General features: G+C 37.3%; 1 protein-coding gene across 2 annotated transcripts in view; it reads left to right on the top strand.

The window, feature by feature from the left end:
- Positions 1–15,247, top strand: part of PRKG2 (protein kinase cGMP-dependent 2) — a 109,313-nt gene that overhangs the window by 70,429 nt on the left and 23,637 nt on the right. The window lies entirely within an intron of this gene.

Raw genomic sequence — 15,247 nt, 5'->3', positions numbered from 1 at the left:
GATGAGGGAACCAGGATGCGGGGCCCAGGATGCGGGGCCCAGGATACGGGGCCCAGGATGAGGGACCCAGGATAAGGGACCCAGGATGAGGGACCCAGAATGCGGGGCCCAGGATGCGGGGCACAGGATAAGGGGCCCAGGATGTGGGGCCCAGGATGCGGGGCCCAGGATGAGGGACCCAGGATGCAGGACCCAGGATGCGGGACTCAGGCTGAGTTGTCCTGGGCCCATTTTGTCAGTACCTCAGGAAGAACATTAAACCATCTCTGAACTTAACATTTACAAAGGTATTTTAAGTTTTTCACATCAGAACTTTTATCATGTAGTGAGCAGTCGACTATGTGAAGCTACTGTGCTAAACATTTTTGCGATGAATGTATTTAACAATTGATCGGATAAGTGTTCTCATCCACATATAACAGTGTATAATTTAGTCTCAGGACTCATAATTTGTTATGTGTAATTGCTAAGCGATTGCTCTTGCTAGTAAAGGGGTAAAATAAAAGTCCTTTCATGTGAAATCTGGCTAACTTGCTAGAAACCTTTTGAGCCATTCAAGCTTTGTCTTACCCATGAAAGATAGTTTGGAGAATTGGTGAGGTTCTAACACAAGGCTTCAATCACTCCTTGTCTTCACAGTGGTTTCATTGCCTGGACCTCTCATAGCTCTCTAGGGAAATCCTTTGGAATATTCTGAAAGCAAAACTATCACAAAGGATGCAGATATCCATTTGGTTCATTTATTTTTTCATTTTTTATAGCTGTTTTTAGAACATTAGATAGCATATTCAGTATATATAATCATAGAGGCCAACAAATATAACTCCTGTTAGAGGTATCTATCCATTCTGCTTACTCATTTGCCAACCAGCAAAATAAAAATTAATAACTAAAGCCTTTAGAGAAATATAAATGCTGCGTATTTTCATTTCTAGCCATATATCAAACCAGGTATCCTGAAATCCTTTCAGAACAAAATGTCGAAAATTACTGGATGAAACATGAAAAACAGTATTACATGCATGGCTGAGTTTATAAGAGAGCATTGGGATTCTCCCAAGGCTGGGGACCAAGCGTGAGCAGTAGCATAGAATAAAACATCGAAGCTGCTGTCTTGTGGGCAACTCAGCAATCCTAGGTGGCATAGAGGGTTGATTCTATTAGCTGCACCCTATGGGAACAGGAGACCAAGTTTTGGACCTGGGCAGTGTGGGAAGTTGAAACAGAGAACATTGCACAGAGCCAGGAACCACACAGATTATACTCTCAGGGAAATAGAGAACAAGGAAAAAAATACCTAATGTATAAAGACAGAGTAAATGCAAGAAAACATGCCTTTCTCATTATTGGGCCTTTGGTAGAGGAATTGAAGAATCTGTTCTAAGAATTCTTGGCCTCAGGCTGGTCTTCATGGAGGTAGTGTGCCCAGTTGTGAAGGATGGAAAAACCCAAGCAAGAATTTAAAATGAAAATGGATCCATGTTGGTAGCACTCCCAAGTTTCCAAGAATCAATGTCTATTCTCTCTGGAAGAATGTCCTCTCCACTCAGGATGCAGAGCGCTCTCAGCAGTCAAGTTCCAGGAATCATGAGCACACATTTTAAAATAAAATAAAACATGTCTGAGGGAAAAGGATAGCATGAATATTATTTGGCAGGCAAATAAATGTCTCAATATTTGAATAATCAGATGAAGAATGTAAAATAAATATATCTAGTGCATTTTAATAGTAAGAGAGGGAATAACATATGAATAAGGAACAGAGCCTCAAAAAAGATATAACAGGTTTAGAAAAAAACTGACAAAAATTCTATTAAGAAATTAAGACATAATAATTGAAATTAAATATTCAATGGAAGTTTTTATTAATGGTGGAGTAGCTTACATTGGACTAATCTTACTAAGGTTAATTATATTTATGTGTAAAAATGTTTAAAGATATTGGAGAGCAACAAAAAGTTGACTTTCAAACCTTGAAAAAGGAACCCACACTGGATCAAATTCTCATTGATATAGCTGTTACCAACTGTTCACTTTAGGACACTTTTTATTGTATAAGGCACAGGGAATAAACCTTTAGTTAACATCATATCTAACAGTGAAATATTGAACATTTTTCAGTTAGATTGTGAACAAGACAAGAATATATCCTATGACCACTTTTTTTTTCAACATTGTAACAGAAGTCTTAACAAATAAAGTAAACCAAGAAAAAGAAATGAAAGGTCAAAGTTTAAAAAGAATGAATGAAGTTACCTGTTTTTATTTATGGAAAACATGATTGTTGACATAGAAAACTTTAAAGAGTCTACCAAAAAAGTACCAGAAAGAATTAGTAAATTAAACATGATTATAGCTACAAAGTCAATATATAAATAAAATTCCATTTTTATATACTAGCAACAAATAGTTATAAATTAAATAAAAATTCTATTTATAACATCAAAATCTGTCAAATAATTTTGAATTAACTTAATATGTAAAAATTTGTAAGGCCTCTACTTTGAAAACTGCAAAATATTGCTGAGAAAAAAAATAACCAATTGGTAAGATGTACTATGTTTATAAATTGGATAACTCATCATTATTTGATAAAATGTCCATTATATCCAAAATATCTATAGATTCAAGGCCATTGCCATAAAATTTAGAGCAACTAGATTTTAGAAATGAAATGTCTATTCTAAACTTTACACAGAAATTCAGTGTTTAGAAGAGTTAATAACCACTTTGAAAAAGGGACAAAATTGAGAAATTTATAATATCTGATCTCAGATATACTCTATAGATACAGTAAGCAAGGGAGGATGATAATGATGTAAAGATAGACAAATAGCTTAATATAACAGAGTAAAGTCCAGAAATAGACATATGTAGTCAGTTGACTTATAGCAAAAGGAGAAAGGCTAGTCTTCTCAATAGGTGTTGCTGAAACAACGGGATGTACATGTGTAGGGAAATATTAACCTGACTCCCACCTCACGCTAGTTACAAAAATTAATTCTTTGGCTTTTAAACCTATAAAGCATCTAGAAGTAAACATAGGGTGATATCTTCATAACTTGGGTAGGTAGATATTTCTTAGAATACAACTAGTCACAGTCTTATAAAGTTCAGGCTGCTATAACAAAAATACAATAGAGTAGGTGGCTTAAACAACATACATTTATTTCTCATAGTTTTGGAGGCTGGGAAGTCTAAGATGAAGGCTCTGGTAAATCTGTGTCTGGTTAGGGCCCACTTTCTGGCCTATAGACAGCTCACTTTTTCACATGTGGGAGGGGAGAGAGAGGGAGGCAGAAGATAGAGATTGATACAGAGAAAGAGATAGAGATAGAAAGCTCTCTCTAGTCTCTTCAGATAAGGATATTAATCCTATCATGAAGGCTTTACCCACATGACATATTTACCTCAGAAAGGCCATATCTATAAATACCACCACATCGGAGGTTAGGGTTTCTATATATATATATATATATTATATATTGGGGGGGCAGGCATGCAGTCTACAATAATTGGACTTCATCAAAATTAAAAACTTCTGATCATTAAAATATATTGTTAAGTAAATGAAGTCATGCCATACAGTGGAAGAAAATATTTGCAATGCCTATTTGTGACAAAGGACTTGATTTTATCTAGAAATACATAAAGAACTTCTACAGCTTGATAATAAAAAGATGAACAACCCAATTTAAAAACTGTGGAAAATCTTGAAAAATCATTTCACAAAAAAAGACATAAGAATGATCAATAAGCCACATCAGTAGTCATGAAGGAAATGCAAATTAAAGCCACAAAGAGTTACACTTTATACCCACCTACAGTATGTATCATTTAAAAGACTGACACGGCCCTGGCCGGTTGGCTCAGTGGTAGAGCGTCAGCCTGGCATGCAGAAGTCCCAGGTTTGATTCCCGGCCAGGGCGAAGCGCCCATCTGCTTCTCCACCCCTCCCCCTCTCCTTCCTCTCTGTCTCTCTCTTCCCCTCCTGCAGCGAGGCTCCATTGAAGCAAAGATGGCCCGGGCGCTGGGGATGGCTCCTTGGCCTCTGCCCCAGGCGCTAGAGTGGCTCTGGTCGCAACAGAGCGACGCCCCAGAGGGGCAGAGCATCGCCCCCTGGTGGGCAGAGCGTCGCCCCCTGGTGGGCATGCCGGGTGGATCCCGGTCGGGCACATGCGGGAGTCTGTCTGTCTCTCCCCGTTTCCAGCTTCAGAAAAATACAAAAAAATAAAATAAAATAAAATAAAAGACTGACAGTACCAAGTGTTGGTGAGATATTCTCCTAAATTTCTAGTGGGAAAATAAAATTATAAACCATCTGAAGAATAGATTTGTCAGTTCTTTACCTATGCCTGTTCTTTGATGAGAAATTTCACACCCTGATGGAAATTCCACTCCTTGTGCTTATCCAGAAAAATTGAAATTGTGTCTTCAAAAATCTTGGGCAAGAATGTTCCTAACAGCTTTATTCATGAAAGCCCTCAAAATCAGAAACAGCCCAGATATCCTACACCAATTAAATGTATAAACTTACAGTGGTGCATTCAGCAATGGAATGTTGCTTAGCAATATTAAGGAATGAATTATAACAAGCATTAACATGAATGAATTTTAAAAATTATGTTGAGCAAAAGAAGCCAGACAAAAAATAATATCTTTTGTATGATTACACCCACAGACATTCTAGAATAGACAATATGAATAAGTATAATTGTTGCCTCTGGGAGGGGCATTTGTCTGGAAAGGGACATGAGAGAACTTTCTGAGATAATTGGAGTGTCTGTATCATGGCTGTATGTTGGTTGTAGTTACAGGAGTGTAATCTACATTATAATGCAATGGACTGTATGCCCTGGCCGGTTGGCTCAGTGGTAGAGCATCAGCCCAGTGTGTGGAACACCCAGGTTTGATTCCCAGTCAGAGCACATAGGAGAAGCGCCCATCTGCTTCTCCACCTTTCCCTCTCTCCTTTCTCTCTCTCTCTCTCTCTCTCTTCCCCTCCTGCAGCCGAGGCTCCATTGGAGCAGAGATGGCCCGGGCACTGAGGGTGGCTCCATAGCCTCCACCTCAGGTGCTAAAATGGCTCAGGTGGCAACAGAGCAACACCCCAGATGGGCAGAGCATCGCCCCCTGGTGGGCATGCCGGGTGGATCCCGGTCGGATCCCAGTCGGATCCCAGTCGGGTGCATGCGGGAGTCTGTCTGACTGCTTTCCCGCTTCTAACTTTGGAAAAATACAAAAAGAAAAATAATGAAAAAAGAAATGCAGTGGACAAGTACATCAAAATAGGTGCATTTTATTGCTTGTAAGTTATATATCAATTTAAAAAATTTAACAGGTTAAATAGCAGGCAATTCATAAGTGAAAAGAAAAATCAGTGAACTGAAAACTTAATTGATTTACATAGAATGTTGCTTAGAGACACAGAAAGATGGAAAATAAGAGAAATAAGGTAACTTGAAGAATTTGAGAAGTTCTTAAATGTTTAGTTGGAGTCCAAGATAAAAATAACATAGAAAATGTGGGAGGGAAAAGCAGTATTTAAATATTTAATGGCTGAGAATTTAAAAAAATACCATCAAGTAAAAAACCCCCAACACATCTCAACTGGGACTAACTGAATTTACTGTGTATTGTAGCTCCTTTCTTTGCATAACAAATCACTCACTTTTAATGGCTTAAAACAACAGTAATCATATATGATCTCTCCCAGTTTCTGTGGGTCAGAAATTTGGGGCTTGGTTCAGCTGAGGGTTTCTTACTTGCAAGGTCATTCATGAAGTTTCATTCAGGTGTTGGCTGAGGCTACAGTCACATGGAGGCTTGACTAGGGCTTGATGTGGACTTCCCAATCCGAGATAGCATGCTCATATGGCTGACAAATTGATAGGGCTGTTAGTTGGAGCCTTAATTTCTTTTCACAGGGTTTCTTTGTAGGTTGAATGTCTTCATAATGTGGGAGGCTGGCTTCCCTCAGAATGAGTCATCCAAGAGACCCAGTAAAAGCCACCATGCCCTTAAGACCTACTGTCAGAGTAACAAACCGGCACTTCCACTGTATTCTGTTGGCAAGTCGACCCTGGTTTACAGTGGGATTTATTGTGAGAGGGGATGCCTCTGAGTACCAGAGTGGACCATGGGAGTTTATCTTGGATGTTGGTGATCATACTAGTGAAAGGACAGAAAGAACAAAAACTAAGAGGTTTTAAAACTATCAAAGAGAAAGGACAGTTTACCTAAGAAGGAGTAAAAATCAGTCTTTCTGTTGATGTCTGAACAGTAACTATCAAGCCAAACACGGTGTACGCATATCTTAAAAGTTCCAAGAAAATATAACTGACAGACTTGAATTATAAAGCTAGGGAAGCTATTTTTAAGAGAGTTAAATAAAGACATTTTTTTAGATTTTATTTATTGATATTTTTGGAGGGGGGAGTAGAGAAAGAGAGGGAGAGTGAGAAAGAGGGGAGAGAATCAGGAAGCATCTACTTATAGTAGTTACTTCCTGTATGTGCCTTGACCAGGCAACCCCAGGGATTTGAACCCGCGACCTCAGTGTTCCAGGTCAATGCTTTAACCACTGTGCCACCACAGGTCAGGCAATAAAGGCATTTTCAAAGATGAAGGGCATTTACCACCAATGTACACAGGATGTACTTAAGGGAGAGAGAGATTAAGCGATCCTTGGTAAATTATCTGAGATACAATGAGTGGAGACTATAGAAACACAGTAAACATATTCGATATTTTTAAATTATGATATAAAGTAATGATTATTATTTTACTATATAATATTAGAAAATGCTAAATAACTGAGCAATAGTGGCATGTGAACTGAGAGTAGGTATAATTGGAATTAAAGCAGGAGAACATATCAATCATTTAAAAAGAAGGCAACAAAAGAGAAGCAGGAAACCCAGAAACAATGAAAAGGAGAACACAATTGGGATGAGAAAGAAATCTAACATATGCAAATAGACTTAACTCTCCAGATAAAACCCAAAGACTGTCAAATAGATTTGAAAAATAAAAATCAGCTCTCTAATGTTTATGAGACAGACCTAAAACATGAGGGTGCAGAAGGGTTGAAAAGATATGGGAAAAGATACATCTGGGAAATATTCAACAACTTTAAATACAGGTTTCATTATGTTATTATCAAGAAGAAATATTACAAGAGATGAAGAGGACTACCATATGATGATGAAGGTTCATTTTGCCAAGATGATCCAAAAATCTTCATCTTGTATTTACCAAGTAAGTGCTTCAAAAATAAGAAGCACAATTTGACAGAATAGGGAGAAATGAACAACTTTAGAAAAATTCAATATACCTCTTCCAGAAATTATTGATAATATAATATTGAGATCAAAATCACTAAAACTTTGAAAGATAATGTACAACACAGTTAATAAACTTGATCTAATGGATTTATAGGATATTTTTTCCAGTAGTTAGAAAATATATGTACTTTAACCAAATCTGATCGTACACTGAGCCATTAAGCAAGTTTCAGCAAAGACCGTAAATAAGAATTGAGCCAGCAGTTGGCAGCCTCGCAGAGCTGCTTTGGCTGAGGGTTTCTGAGGGGGTTACAGTAGAGATGGAGGCAGTGAGGGGGCCTGGTGACAGCAGGAATGTGCATCTGTGTGATGGACACTGGGCAGTCTAGCCTTGGACACAAATGTCTTTGAGGATGAAAGATTTCTTGTTAGGGTGACCTTGGCTCCATTCTACAAATTTTGATAAGTGGCATTTTAACCTTCCTTTGCTATTTCTTGGCAATGCCTGTGAGGGGTTAGATATCTATAGATGGCAATTAAGGAAGGATGTTTTCCCAGCAAAGAATAACCAGTGAAATCCTGGAGAAAAGACATAAGAAAAAGGTGTGACTTTTTCAAAGTGTCTCTAGGCTATAGAGATGTTCCCTCTCTGATTGTTACAGCGGATGAGTTTGTGGTAAGTGATGAAGACCTCATTCTACTTTTCTTCCCCAAGTCACTACTCAGATTGCCAGCCTGGCTGATCCAAGTTGTCAATCAGGGAACGCCCTGGGTGGGGAGTAAGGATGAACAGATGTTACTTAAGAATCATAAATACTCATATCGCTATCTCACACCTGTTCCTTCAAAAATATTCTTAAAAATTTCAACAAGAAATAAGAAAGGCAAAAAATTGATAAGCTAAGCATACAATTTAAGAAGTTGGAAAAGGAGGAAACCAAAGAAAAGAGAATAAAGTTAGCATAGAATTAATAAAATAAAAGGGATACAGAAGCAAGGTTGGTATTTTGAAAAGATTTATAAAATTAACAAATCTGTGGAAATACTGATCAAAAGTAAAGAAAAGAGGTACAGATATATACTATCCTAAGTGAGCATCATAACAGTTAAAGCAGAGCTTTATGTGGATAAAAGGTATTTGGGCGACTCCACACTATCTTATTCTATGAGGCTAGTGTAAACTTGGTTCTCCAAAGGAAACTCTTAAGAAAGGCAAGTTAATGTTTAATATCATAAGCCAAGCGGAACACTACAATGAGCACAAATTATGATAATACATCATAACAAAATTGGCTATATTTCAGAAATACAAGCATTTAACATTAAAAATTATATTAAAACAAGTCATCACCTTAATAGATTGAAAAAATAAAAACAATTCTATAATCACCTGAAAAGATGCAGGGGAATTTTTCATACATTTTTACATTTATTTATGATAAAAATTTCTCAGCAAACTAGGAATATAAATAAAATTTATAAATTCAATGAAAATTACCTGATAAAAATTTGGAGCAAACCCTCTACATAATGATAAAACATTAGAAGTATGCTTTTAAAAGTCAGTGGGATAAGCACTTCTATTCAATATTTTACTGGAGTTCTTACCCAGTGCAGTAGAACATGTATAAAATTTTTTAAAAGATTGGAAAGTAAGTAACAATGCCTATTTTTCTGTGTGATATGATTAACTTTATAGAAGTCTAGAATGTAACAACAAATTACTAAATCAAGTAGAGAGTTTAGAATGGTTGCTGGATGTCAGATTAGTAACACAAGACCTCAATATATTTTTAAATGCCAGAAATGTAGTTGATAAGTAGTTATACAAATACCACTTACAGAAAGCATAAAATTTAATATATATTTATGTAAGTAAATATATAATATACCTAGAAATAAATCTAACAAAAATATAAGAGCTTTGAGAAACTTATACAGATGTATAAAAAGACACAGAGCTAGATAACATTCCCCAGCCTTCTTTGTGCTGGTTGTGGCTGGGATCTAGCTGGTGAAATGTGAGCTGTCTGTAGTGTGCCACCCTCAGACGCGGGCTGACAGTGACCTCTGCCGCTGACCTCTATACTGTCTTTCCAGCTGTGGCTGACAAACAAAAGCACATTTGAAGTTGGCAGAGCCGTAGGTGGGAGGAGCCTGCACTCCCTGAACCGCTGTTTGGGGAAGAGCTTCCTGCTGCTCAGGGAGCTCTTCATTATGTGAGGAAGAAGAAAATTAATGAAGAGTTTAAGCTTTTATACTTTCTTGGTTATGTTTGTTTTAGTAGCTAGCATTATCCTAAGTCAGAAAGATGTACTGGGTTTGGTACAATTCCAAACACAGTACAGGTTTGGTACAATTCCAGTGGAATTCCAACAGAGCTTTTCATGAATCGAGCTGATTCTAAAGTTTATGCAGACTAACCAAGAGCCAAGAATAGCCAAGACATTTCTGAAGACGAGAACAGGGTGGGAGGATACTCTCTCAGATATCAGAGCTAATTATAATGCCATAGCTCAAACCAATTAGTGATGAGGGGGGAATGTAAATTCTATACTAATTTAATACTTACAGAAGACAAAAGGTAAAAGTTAATGTCATTAAATGATGGTGAGGATTTAGACCAATGGAAACTCATACACAGTACTGCTGGTGAAGCAGGTGAGAATATAGCATAATCTCTAAAGACAAATATGGGGTTGGGAAAGTGGGTTTACAATCATTTGTCTTGCGAACAATACAGTAATTAATAGATAATAATATAAACATAAACTGTTTTGCAAACTCACAACTGTGAACCTACTTTTGCCCACCTCGGTATTTGACAATATCTAGTCAAGTTAAAGCTACCACATCTTTGACCCAGCAATTTTACCGTCTTACACATGTCCACTAGATAATGTGGAAAATGTTAATAGAAGCATTTTTGTAACAGCCAACAATTAGATATAATATGAATGTCCAACAGTAGCATAATGCACAATAATCACGATGTGCCAATTCAGTGGTGTATAATAGAGTGAAAATAAATGTACTATAATATGGATTAATTTCACAGATATGATTTTAAGTGAAAAAAGGAAATTAACAACAATAGATATAAGATTTATCTGAAAAATGTAAAAATGAGAACTATATTATTTAAGGATATCAGATATGTGGAAAAATCAGAAATGAATGCAACAGATGATAAATGCAAAGTCCAGGTGATGGCAGCCCCTTGGCAGTGGGCAGGAGGACATGATGGGAGGAGAACATCGGGCTTCCACTTTGGTTCTGTTTCCGTTATTAAACAGGTGGCGGGTATGGGGTGTTTTTATTCTCGTGCTTTGTAAGTTGCATACATCTCCAGTATCTTGTATGTCAAGGATTTCCTTACTTAAAAGTAAATGTAGTCATCAGCTCCATTATATTCTTTGGCCAGATATTTTTAGCTGTTCTTACTAAATGATAAAAGCTCATTAAATTAAGCTTTTCCCACCAATGTGCTTCACATAGGCTGCTTCTTTTCTCTTAACCATCTTCTACTTTCTCATCAATTTACTTATAATGGAAATGTTTCCTTTGGAACCCGGATCAAGTGTCACCTCAAATATCCATGACCTTTCTCAATTTTCACTTTCTCATTTTTAACATTAGGATAATAGTTCCCAGCTCACAAAATTGTTAAGTGATTTTAGAGAGTATGTATATCGTATTGAAACTGATGTGAACAGTGATCTTTTTATTCATATTTTCCTTCACCAAACATGTTGAACATCTGCTGTGTTACAAATGCTGTAGGGGGTACAAAATGAGTAAGACATCACACTGCCTCTTCTCAAGGAAGGAGCTAGTTACACAACTAAGTGATACTGCCGTAAGGGATGTAATTATGGAATATAAACAGTGTTAAAGAGCCTTGTAGGAGAATGGAATTGGTTCTGTAAATTCTACTCAAAGAGGTGGAGGTACATAAAATGAGCCTCCAACAACTTCAGTTTGTTCTCATGTGCACAGCGTTCCTCTTCGTCTTGCCCACTTCCTACTCAACACTCCAGGTATTTCAGATGAGTCACCACGCTCCCATAAGAACTCATAAAAGACTCAGCCATCCCATACCTTAGCCTCTGTCACCCTCACTTCCATCCAGGGGAAGCTATCCACTGTTGTCTGTTGGCGAACAGGATAAACAGATTCCATTTTACCCTTGTCTAGACTTGGGCAGCAAAGTAAATGCCCTAAAAATGCCACATAAATATTTTTTTGGAATTTTATGTCTCCATGAATCATCTGACTTAATTAGACTGGTCATTTTAATTCCTTTTTTTATGTGACCAAGAGAACCAATATCTGACAAATTTACTGACCCAGAGAGAAACTTCTGGGAAAAAGCTAATGCTTACTGGACACCGGCTCCTGTGAGCCACAGTGCTAATTTTTCTATTTCAGAATGATGCAGTCATCACTTCAGATTTAGAAACATTTAAAAACTTTCTAGTTTATTAAAATCTATGAGGACTTAATGTTTTTCCAGTGTAATGTAAACAATCTTTAATAATAGGGATTTAATAGAGACTAGGAAAACCCTTCTGTACAGCTTCCCCAGAGATTCTTCTTGAAAACTCAGTTTTGCTAGTAGAATTTTTTAAAGGGGGTATATTTTCTTGTCTTCTAGATTGATCCCTTTAAAACATTAGTCATGCTTTTTATACTCCTTCTCCAATCCTCCAGTGCCCTCTCAGGAAAAAGAAAAAAAAAAAGATCTAAAGTTTTTAAAGTTTTTTCTGTGGCTTACCGGATCGCTACATATGGCCCAGCACACTGGCCTTCTTGTCTGTCCTTGAACTTAACATGTGTGTTCCCAAAGGCTAGGGGCTATGTGCTAGCCCTTCCCTTGGCAGAATCACTCATGCTCAGATTTTTACTGAGCTCTCTTCCTTAGTACACATAGATTGCCTCTCAAATCTACTCAAATGCGCCCTGGCTGGTAGAGTGTCAGCCTGGCGTTTGAATGTCCCAGGTTGGATTCCCAGTCATGCCACACAGGAGAAGCACCCATCTGCTTCTCCACTCCTCCCCTTCTCGCTTATCTCTCTCTCTCTCTCTTCTCTGCTACTGCAGCCATGGCTTGATTAGAGCGAGTTGGCCACAGGTGCTGAGGGTGGCTCCATGGCCTCCGCCTCAGGTGCTAAAAAAATGGCTCCGGTTGCAACAGAACAAGGGCCCAGATAGGCAGAGCATCGCCCCCTTGTGGGCTTGCTGGGTGGCCCCCATCAGAGTGCATGTGGGAGTCTGTCTCTGCCTCCCACAATAAATAAGTAAAAACTAACTAACTAAATAAATAAATGGATGAAATCTATTCAGATGCTACCTGCTCTGAGAAACAGTTAGGATTGCTTTCTGTAGCTAATTCTGCTGTAGGTTTTTCATAGCATGTGTCAATTCCTGGCATTATTAGATATAAAATTATATTTTTATGCTTGTTCTCTGTCTTAAATGTAAGCTCAGAGAAGAGTGGGACTTGGGCTATACCCTGAAGCTTGGTGCATAGTAGTGTTCAATAATTGTTTTTTGAATAAATAAAGGAAAAAGTTTACATTTCCATTGCCTAGAAGGGACAGGGTTTAAAAGATTGAGGGTTTGTGGTGGTATCCATGTTGGTACAAGACATAGTGTGACTTTTTATAGAAAATATTCAGGCCCTGGCCAGGTAGTTCAGTGAATAGAGCATTGTCCCGGTGTGTCAAGGTTGTGGGTCTAATCCTTGGTCAGAGCAACCACAAGAAGCAGCCAATGAGTGCACAACTAAATGAGATAACTAAGTGGAACAACGAATTGATGCTTCTCTCTTCCCCTCCTCAAATCAGTGTAAAATTTTTAAAAAATTAAAGAAAATATACAGAACTTGACATCAGACTATCTGGGCATATTAGACACAAGACTGGATAGGTCTAAGTGTTGATTTCCTCCAGCCAGATAGATTAGAGTGAAGTCGATAAGATCAAAGGAGATAAAGAAAGGGTAATTTTTCATAAATTTTAAAATCTTAATATAATTATTGCCATCTCAATGGGCCAACATGCAAATATTACAAAAGCAAAACCAACTATTCCAATTAAAATTTACAACCTTTAGAGCTTAGAAAAAACTCTCCTGAACATCTAATAAACTCCAATCATACTTAAAAGGAAAAATAATGCAATGTAAGAGTGAGTTGAAAAGCTGTTATAAAATAAGATGTAATGTTTCCACATATGCATGCATTAAAAATGCAATTATAAGCATTGCATTCTTGTCTCTTAAATTATAGTCTTCTTAAAATTAGGTAGGATTTTCATAATGGCTCTTTCTCTGAGAAATAAGTAAATATGCTAATCTCAGCTGGTTATAAATGTTAATTTCATAGTATCCCCAGTCATCTCTTATAATCCTTATGAGTCATTCTGTATAGATAAAAGAAAACATTAAAAGCCCACTTCAAATTAGGTTGTTTAAATTTCCTTTTTCTGATAAGGAAATCCTTGCTGCTGTGTGATAAACAGTAAAAAGCATTAGTAACAACCTAAATTTCTAAGAGATTTATTTAGGGGAAAAATGAAAATTTTAAATGTTAGTATTTAAATGAATAAATGAGGACTAAATTTTATAGTTTACTGACTAATCCTTTTCTAGGTGAGGACCTACTTTGATATGTTAACCTTATTATTTTGGTTTTTAGCCAAGATTATTGCCATATTATTGAGATAGTGTGTGTAACGAAGTTATTAAAATGTGCATGTTAAAGCCCAGGTATAATTTGTGTGTCTGTTTACTTGAGGTAGGTAGAGGGCAGTTTTATTAAAGTAATATCTGTACATATTGAAGATGAAAAGTAGGTGCTAAATAATCCCCGTGGAAGGAAAGCAGCTGTTGGTCTTGCAGGGCAGGGTGGTGGTCATAATATACTGCCTCGATTCAGGGAGTGGGTCTTCTGTTGCCCCACCTTCTTTCCTGTGTGTTTTCTTTGCACAGAGTGCATTGAATTGAGTCTCAGAGAAGTGGGAGACCTGTTCTGAGAAGACAGAGGAGGGTAGCACCAGCCCATTATTCTGGGAAAGTTCCTGATCGTCATCAGGGCTGAGCTTAGGTGTCACCTCCTGACATCTTTCCCAACTTTCTTCCTCATGTCCCAGAAGTATATGTATTTTTGGCTCTCTGAGTTTACATTTTGCATAATCTTCTATGATAGCATGTATCATTTGATATATTAACCACATATGTGTAAGTACATATGTGTAAGTATTCCCAACACACTGAGCTTTTCCTAGGTTACTCTGTATCTGTACACTGAGCTCAGAGCCTGGCTTACAGAAGGGTGCTGGCTGAATCAGTAATATTACTGATTAATATTTATGTTATTAAAATATCATATTATTAATGTAATATTAATATTCAGAATAAGTAAGTTAATGCAGGTGCTATTTACCACCCACCTCCCTGAGAGGGACTGAAAGTGCACAGAATCCAGCCGAGTTATAGATGGGATGATCCTAGCTTTCTTTTCTTTTTTTTTTTCTTTTTTTGGACTGTCAAAACTAAGAGGGTGCAGACATTGTGCATAATCATTTTTATAGACTGTCAAGATTCAACATAGATGGACCTTGATAACATTATACTGAGTGAAATAAGTAAATCAGAAAAAACTAAGAACTGTATGATTCCATACATAGGTGTGATACAAAAATGAGATTCATGGACATGGATAAGTGTGCAGTGGTTACCAGGGGGGGAGGGGAAGGGGGGAGAGAGAGGGGGTGGGGAGAGGGGAGGGGCATAAAGAGAAACAGATAAAAGGTGACAAAGGACAGTTTGACTTTGGGTGATGGGTATACAACATAATCAAATGTCAAAATGATCTGGAGATGTTTTCTAATTGATCAATGTCACCCCATTAAAATTAATTATCTAAATAAAATTAAAAAAAAAAGACTGTCAAGATT

Source organism: Saccopteryx leptura, chromosome 5, assembly GCF_036850995.1.
Source record: "Saccopteryx leptura isolate mSacLep1 chromosome 5, mSacLep1_pri_phased_curated, whole genome shotgun sequence".
Classification (NCBI taxonomy): Eukaryota; Metazoa; Chordata; class Mammalia; order Chiroptera; family Emballonuridae; genus Saccopteryx; species Saccopteryx leptura.
This window is presented reverse-complemented; position numbering and strand designations above follow the sequence as displayed.